We start from the raw sequence: 9,043 nt of genomic DNA on the forward strand, positions 1-9,043 counted from the left end.
CACACACACACACACACACACACACACACACACACACACACACACACCCCCAACTGAGGAGCAATAAAAGACACCAAACAATGCATGCTGAGACAAAGGACCAGGGGTGTTAGAGACGGAACAGACTTTTCAAGTTAATTAATGTATTTTGCTAAGGGATCGCTAGAGGGTGGCATTGCAAAGACTATAAATAACTTTTAAGTCAATAGGAAAAAAAAATCTGAGGTAAAACTATAAAGCACTTCAATGTTTAAGCCCATTTTTAAGTACTAAAAAGGAAGAGGTTGAACAATTTTTATAATTTTCAAAGCATGTTTAATTCAAGAAAATAAATGCACACATTTTTCTTCTTTAATCAGAAACATGTAGAAAATATTTCCTTGGAGTTTCACAAAAGTTTACTTTAACGTTAATGAAGACAGATGAATAAGCCTATAAATATAAAAGCTCATTTTCTAAATTATCTTTGTTAAAGCAGCTTTTCAGTTTAAAAATAACCACACCTATCTTTATATTCTTATGATTTATGCCAGCATATTTATATTAATAAAATTAATTTATCCCGTATATAACTATTTTCAGATAGACAGCCTATAATTAGATCATTCAGTCAGGAACTTAAGCTTTGAGAAAGTGCCTTTTAAAAATGGCAAAAGGGAAAGAATTCTTCCAAAAGAAATCACTGTGCTTTCTCACCTCCCTCCCAGTCACTCCATAATCCAGAGTTTTCTGGGTTCTGGCCCCACTGAAGTTGCTTTGGACAAATTTGTCAGTGGGTGCTCTATACCAAATCTGAAGGACACTTTGCATTCTTTGTTTCTGCACCTCTCTGTGGCAAGTGACACAACTGAACGATTTTCTTTACTGAAACACTGATTCCTTGTCTCCAGCACAGCCAAACCACCAGACTCCTTTTCCATGAACAGTACTCTGTTATTCCTCTCACTGGTCATTGTTTAAAGTTCACAACTCCTTGGGGTTCCATCCTCAGCCCTCTTTGTCTTCTCTCATCCTAAGTTTTTTCCTTAGAGAATCTTCACTCCACTATATAGAGGACTTCCCAAATCTCATTCCTCAGCCTAGTTCTGACAACTGTACACTAGCTATCTCTACTTGGATATTCCACAAGCACCTCAAACCCAACATGTCCAAAGCAAATTCCTCACTCTTCACCAAAAGTGTGTGATTCCTCCCACAACCCGTAGGCCTTAGTTGGTCACTTAGTTGTCTCTCAACACAGAAATTCTACTTCCCAAATAATTTATTTCTGTCATCACTGCAACCACCTTGGTTTTGACCAGAAATTACTATGTTAAGGGTGTTTTACTTGGTAGCACAATGGTATTTAGAGTTTTGAATGTGGATTCCCCGGTGGGGGAAGAGGGAACACACACCACATTTCCTTTCATAGCAGAACCTGGCCCTCCTAAGTCTTACACCACTGCTACTTCCCACATTCATTTCCTCTGTCTGACCCCTTAAGGGATTTTGAGTTTGGGGCGGCTTATTCGGACTTAGACCACTACTTAGACTGTCTACCTGGGATTCAAGTCCCACATTTTACCTCTCTCCAATTCAGCCTTCACACTGATACCATTAGAATGTTCCCTCTAAAATGCAAAGTGCAAAACTAACAATTCAGGTGCCCCTACCTACCCTCATTATCTATAGGTTAAGGGGGCCACATATGGCAAAGAAAACTTATGATCGGACCCCTGCTTACCTTTGCAGCCTCCTCTTCCACCATCCAGCCTTCTACTTTGAGCTACTGCTATAGCAAATGACCTGCAACCTGGACTCCAGAAGCTAACTTCCTATTCCGACTGACTGGGATGTCCATCTCTCCTCTCACTCCCCTATCCACCTGCTTATGGATTTCTATTCACCCATCTACACCTTGCTGAATTGTCACCTACTTTAAAAGTTTCCCCAGTGTTCTCCAGGAATTCCCACCTTGGTTTATTTCGTTATTGACTGGGTTATACTAGATTGCAATTATTCATTTGGTTCTATCTTCCCACTCAGTAGCAAGATCCTTTAGGGAAGAGATCCCATTTCACCCCTTCTAGTATGCTAAGCAGTATTAGCAGGGAACTCGGCAAACATCAGGCTCTCAATAAATGTGAAATGAGCTGACCTAATGAGTCCCCAGTGCCTATATGTACTTGCCACACATGACAATTTAGTCATTTAGAACTGCCTGGCAGACAATTTTTTCTTCTTGCTCCCTCCCCCCCCAACCCCACCCTACCCACACACACACACAAACACAAAGGCACAAGATCAAACTGCTTCTCCTCCCTAACTCAGTAGACATCACCTGCCAGTTAGTCAATTTCCAAACCTATGAACATACCAAATTACCTGCCCTCAGCAACTCCCCTCCATAGCCAATTTATAACCAAGAGCTTTTTATTCTACTTTTTGCATATCTCTAGCCTCCATCTCCTCCTCTTCAGTATCAGTTTTTCTCCTTGCCAAGTCTAATGGTGACCATTTCTCCTCTTCTACCCATATGTAAACAGAATTTTCTTAAAATGAGAGTTTGATCATATACACTCCTTCAAGCTCCACAGAATAAAGGCGAAACTCTTCAGAACAGTACATAATCTTGCTGCTGTTCAAAGTGTGGTTAGTGAACCAGCAGCATCAACATCACTTGGGAGCATTTCCTCACCTAAGTCGGGGTCCTAACCCTGACTTACTGAATCAGAATATGTATTTTAATAGTCAAGCCATATGCATATTAGTTTGATTTCTCATGCAAAGGCAATGGTCTGTGAGGCCTTTCATTAGGTGGTCCCTGACTTCCTCTGCCACTCTCCCATAGAGAACCCTCCACCCTTAGAAATGGCTAATAGGACTCTAGAATTCTGTAGGTCTTTCAGTCTTTCACTCTTTTTTTCTACTTCCTGGTCTCCTCCACCCTCTCCCAAACTGATTATCTTCTTTTAGGTCTTAGTGATGTTATCATCTCTTCTATAAAGTTCTCCCAACCATATCTCCTCCTTTGTCCCTGTAGTCCCATAAAGGACTACATACTGTTTTGTAATTTAAAGTATCTTAGATGTCAGAATTTTTATCTCATTCTTTGAATTCCAAGTACCTGAAGCAAAGCTAGGAGGGCTTTAAAAATGTTAGTTGAGTTCAACTGTAAATGAAAGTGAATAGTTCTGATGAAGTCGACCGGTGTTTCCTATTCTGAGCCTTTCCTATTCTGAGCCGGTCAGTTTCTGCGTAGAGGCAATAAACACATATTTTTTTCCTTCACTGTAACAATAAAAATAAACAGAACAAATGAAAGCTAAATTTAGAGATCCTATTTCAAGAAATAATCTGGTGATGAATCTGGCAACTTTATTTAAAGATTAGTATAGTAACTAAGCTAAGAAGCGCTATGAAATGGAAGAGTCACCTTGAGCTATTTCTGGAAAAATGAAAATTCATCATACAAAGGAATCATTTGACAAGATTATCTGTACAAGTTTCAAGGTAGGAGGAAATTGCCACCTTGGATAATCATCTTGAATGCCTGATTATGTATGTGATGGTGGCGGTTAGGGTGGGAGGAGGTGGTTAGAATCTTTGCCATTACAAGCAGTTAACCTTCACAAAGCAGGATCTGCACAATGACCAAGTAGTAATTTAGAAACCAAAGTTGTCTCTATGGGTAAGAAAGAAGTAGGAGTACTGTTGATAGAAGATTATTTAATTCTTTCAGAGAAAAAAAAGTCAGGTATGAATTCTCGACTTGCAAAATAATGAAAAGGAGGAACAGCATGTAAGTGCTCAATTGGCTGTTCTTGAAAAATGGATTTGTAGATAGTACAGTTTCACTAAATCCCTTATCCTGATTCAAGGTAAAATGTGCCTGAATGGAAAAGTGCAAGAATTTACCTTAAGGTTTATGAACTTGCTTCTGCTTACTTTTTATCAGCTATATTGCTATATAATTTATATATCAATTCCACTTCATTATTTTATTTATTAAGGGACAAAGTGAACCCTGAGTAAATCAGATACTAAAAATTAGCTCTAATTTTAACAGGAAAAACATCTACAACTAGTGGTTAATACATGACTTTTCAAGTTTTTCACTGACCAAATCCCAGAGACTATTCTATCTAAATGATATCTAATACCCAGCCTAGACACAGGACCAACAATTAAGTGTGACACCTAACTGGCAATTTGGTAAATCAACTAGTTTGAATTTTAACTGGCTGTTAAAGAAATATGTATCTCTTTTACACACAGAAGGGAAGAGAAGCTTCTTAATTTTTTCAAACGATTCATCTTTTCTTTCTTGGATCTCCTCTGATCAACGGTTCACAAAATAAAGTCATGACACAGACAGGAGGTACCCACAAGCCATCTTTGTACTGGCTAAGGGAAGAGAACAAAAATGGGAGTTTACTGAGGAAACAGACATAGAAAAGAATAAGACAATAAAAAAAAAACCTAACACAAATGCTTGAAAAATGAAAAGAGATTGGTAGGCTCAGAAGATGCACAGTACAGAATTTTCTTCATCTCAACTATAGTGGAAATGGAACATGAAAACTGATGACATCTCCACCAAAGGAACTATGTCCCACACCCACTGCTGTCATCCATATTTAGATTCCAGTTTTTATTTCAAATTGATCAGTTAATTCAACATTTACTGAGCACTAACTAATTGCCAAGCACTATGCTATGTGAAATAGAGACAAAGGCTCATTAAAAACAGTGCTTTATAGTCTCTTAAACCCAGTGAGCCCTGTTCCGTTTTGTGAAGGTCCAAAGACTCCTAGAAAACTTTGTACATTAAACCATTTCATAAAACCAAATTTGACCAAATACTTTCAAGTTTGTCTCACCTTAGAAAAACAGAACATTTAAAATCAGAATTACCTGCCTGCATTTAAAACTGCCAAACTAGTTTATAGTAAGTTTCTACTTTATTACTTTGGGGCTAAGGATTAAATACTTTCCTAGGCAACAACCTTTTCTACATTCTCATTTTAGTATCTTAAACTACTATGCTGTAAACAATTTTAGTTTCATGGTTCTTTTTGCTTTTTTATTATCTGCAGGTTATGTTCATCTTCACTGAATTTCATATCTGAGAGACTACTGTCTTGATTGAAACAGATTTGCACGACCATTGGTTTCCTCTGGTTGGAAATGCCACTGGTTTGGGGATGGACTTTTAAATGGCCTAGTGGACCCCCTGGGGAGCTCTGTGCATTGACCTCTACCCTAAGACTGTGGTAAAGGGTAGACAGCGAACCCTTGCTTTCTCAGGCTGGTGAGGGAGCTCAGCAGGGCCCTGTCTTTTTGGGTGACCCCGTAGGGACTTTACTGTTTCTTTCTGACTTACACAATAGGGAATCCCTTTTGTTACTCCTCAGAAGAACTGTTCTCTTTGGCTCATACTTTGTCATTTTCTCCATGGATTAGTTTTCTTGTCTTGATTTCACTGGAATGTAAGCTCCAGGAGCTCTGTAAGGGCTTGGATTTTTGTCTGTTTTGTCTTCTGCTGTATCTGTAGCACCAGCACCTGGATCAGTGTCTGGTGTACATAGTACGTACTCAATAAAATTGTGTTCAGTGGGAAAAAAAACAGACAAAACAAAAAAAACCCAGTGCTTTAAGAAGTTCTTTAGGAAGCCAAGGTAGAGAATAATTTTTCAATATATATTTTATACTTTTCCAATCTCTCAGGGTCTACCAGAATTATTTCTTTCTGCCAATATTTAATGATGACATACAAAATACCAGATGTAATACAAAGCACAAGGAATATAATGAAAAAGATTTTGCAGGGTCATAAAGAGGCCCCTTGTATGAGTTTAGTCCTTTATCACAGAAGGACTTTTAAAGGTTAGAAAACCAGAACAGTGATTTGATCAGATTTACCTTTAGAAAGATTGCTTTGAGAATGGTATGAAGCAAGACTTTAGAGGCAGGTAGATGAGTTACGAGGCTGCCATTATAATCCAAATAAAAAATATGTGGAGTCTGATTTCAGGTGAGGTGACATATATAGAGGAACAACAACAACAAAAAAAGACGTTTTAAAGAAGAACTTTAACAATTTAGGACCTGCTAGAAGTAGGTGTTACTGGAGAGTAGTAAATGATAACTTGAGACAAGTTATCCTGTTATCCATAACTGGATAGATGAAGGGCCCATTCTCCAAAATAAGGGTAAAGGGTGAACAGGCTTGAAAGGAAGATAATGAGTTTAGTTTTGGCCAAAATGAGTTAGAAACAAAAGGTAATAAACTTTAATACTTATGGTCATTCGTTAAGGTCTCAAACTATGGAATAATGTTGGATAATTTCAGAGCCACTTACTGTATTAAAAAGGTTAACTATTTGTCAAAGTCTACCAACTGAATCTGAAATGTGTGAGATTTTTCCTAAATTTTGGTATGTCTTATATACTTCCACACCTCATTGTATAATACTGGTAGAATCAGTTAATCATCTAGTAAAATCATCTCAATTTTTCTCTCTCAGTATGAAGGAAATATTGCTATTCATAAAACTGTACCATTTCAATTGCACCTAGAATCAGTAAATGATTTGCAAAGTGTTTTCAGCCCTTAAGAACATAGTTCTAGGCCCTCTAATCTTTTTTAACCAGTGAGTAAAACAATAATAATTTATTTTGTATAATCTTGATAGTTTTCAAAGCTTTCCTATCCACTGTCTCTTTCAATCTTTATAATAACCCTGCGACTTATAATAAAAGCCAAATAACAGATAAGTCTTTTGAAATATATAGATGGCAAATACAGAACCACAACTCACAAATCAGTTTATGGTTCATGCTGTATACACACACATATATTACAGACTTTATTATAATATTATATGAAACTGTTTGAAATTTAGAAAATATTGGGTCATACAATCCTTTGATAACCTAGTTGAAAGGAGAAAAACATAGTCATACACTTTAAGTTTATAACCAGGCATTAAAATGATCAAAGGGATTTATAATTATTCAAGCTGAGGGAAAGAGAATTGCAGAGACAAAGATGAAAAGCAAATAGAGCCTCTGCCTGTGAAAACTGGGTTCAGTGACTTAATAGGAAGCTTAATACTAAAAATTCATCTCTAGCCCATAGACATAATGTTTTTTCCTCAAGTAAACTCAAGGTTAACTTTTTAAAAAATTATACACGTAATTCCCTGGGCACAATACAAAATAAATTTAAAGCTTTTGTTTCCTTCAATATTATAATAGCCACTTCCTAACACTTCCATATCTATTAACTGTCACTTTTCTGTATTTTAAACAGTCATATTTTGAAACATACTCCCTATGAACTCATAATGTTACCTGTACAAGCCTAAGGAAGCCGTAAGTATTTACTAATGTAACAATTTTCTATATGTAGTAGTAATCAGGTCTTAAAGAAAAATATCCCAACATTCTAGTTGAGCAAAGTAATGCCTAACTTCACATCCATATGTATCACTATATTAACTCCACCCCCTTCAAAAAAAGGTAAAGCTATTAATTTTTACTGGCAGATGCAATATTACAACTTAAAATCAATTCTCTATTATGCAGGGATTCTTTACTGTGTAATCCTATTTCCAGAAGAGCCCAGAGTACAAAGTCCTTATCTTATAGCCAAGTAAAGAGAGGCCCAGAAATTTTTTGATCAGAGCCAGGTTCACAATGCCCAGTTCTAGTCAATGTGTTCTCCAGCACAGTATTCAAATAACATTCAACTTTCTCCTCTTTACACTGTTGGATGCTCCTCTTCTGCCTGCTCCTTTCTAAGAGGGGTAGAAAGAAGTGACACAAGTAAATTCAATTAAATTTTGTTGAGCAATTTAGTGTCTCAAATGCAAAAGCACTGAGGCTGAGGAGAGAGAGCAGATTAAATGGAAACTAGTCTCTATAATAAGAACTTTGACCACATTTCAAATGTCCATACTAACCCTGACTCTCATTATCTCCTATAGACAAAGCTGGCTTCTATCTTAGTGTTCCCATGGAATCATAATCAATATTGTGTCCTCCTTAATTCATTTCACAGTAATAGCAAACTATATATATCATTGACCACTACAAATATTTTTATTCTTCTCTATTAACATTTTATAAAGTTATAAAATACAATAAAACTACACTAAGTACTTTCTCCATAATTCTTAAGCTCTTCCTGAAAAATTATAAAAGTAACACTTTCACTGAAACCAACGTGATAATAAAAAATATGAAAAGAAAGAAAGATCATCCCTATTCCTTCTTTATCCTCCATCCCATATATCAAGACAATTATACTTTTCTTTTATCTCAAATATATACATGTTTTATAGAAACAAGTTTTTTAAAATAGGATACTTCCTGTGAATTATACCTGTCTTCACTTATTAAAATATCACAAACATTCCTTACAATGAACAGAGAACCCATTTTTTAAGAGTTTCATAACATTCCATTGCAACTATTCTCCCTCTTGATGTACATTAAAGTTATTCTAGCTTTTTGCCACGACAAGCAATGCAGTAATAGACACGTCTGTACAATTCCCTATGTCAGACTGAAACAAAGTCATTCCCCCTTTCACAATCACTCTGCGTTAATAAGAGGGTATTCTTATTAAAACAATCACTCTGCGTTAGTAAGAGGGTACTCAGAAGAGAACCCAGTGTACAAGAGGAACTTTCAATCAAGAAACCTTCCTTGGAGAAAGGATGAGGAGAATACATTCTTGACTACTGAGATATTATGTTCAAAATGGATCACAACCTGTTCTAAAAGTCCTTAAAATAAGGAAAGACTGAAGAATTAGAAACAAGGTTCAGAATTCGTATTATTGGTCTGGAGAACTTAAATAACCAATTATAGTTCAAAAACATAAAGTCCTCTTGTCTTCCAAAGAAAAGCTGCCTAATAGAATGATTACATAATTTTTTTAAAAATAAAAAACAAGTAAAATTTACATTTAAAACACACACACAAGCCAAATCCTTAAGATGCTTCTTATATAACACAGATAAACTAATTTCCAAAAATTGAGATAAAGTTG

The 9,043-nt window shown here is 36.2% G+C and overlaps 1 protein-coding gene across 1 annotated transcript in view; it reads right to left on the reverse strand.

The window, feature by feature from the left end:
* The window catches only part of MACROD2 (mono-ADP ribosylhydrolase 2), a 1,989,594-nt gene that overhangs the window by 1,941,743 nt on the left and 38,808 nt on the right, over positions 1-9,043 (reverse strand). The window lies entirely within an intron of this gene.

This window comes from Aethalodelphis obliquidens, unplaced genomic scaffold (genome assembly GCF_003676395.1).
Source record: "Aethalodelphis obliquidens isolate GAN/ISIS:26980383/991018 unplaced genomic scaffold, ASM367639v1 scaffold18, whole genome shotgun sequence".
Lineage (NCBI taxonomy): Eukaryota > Metazoa > Chordata > Mammalia > Artiodactyla > Delphinidae > Aethalodelphis > Aethalodelphis obliquidens.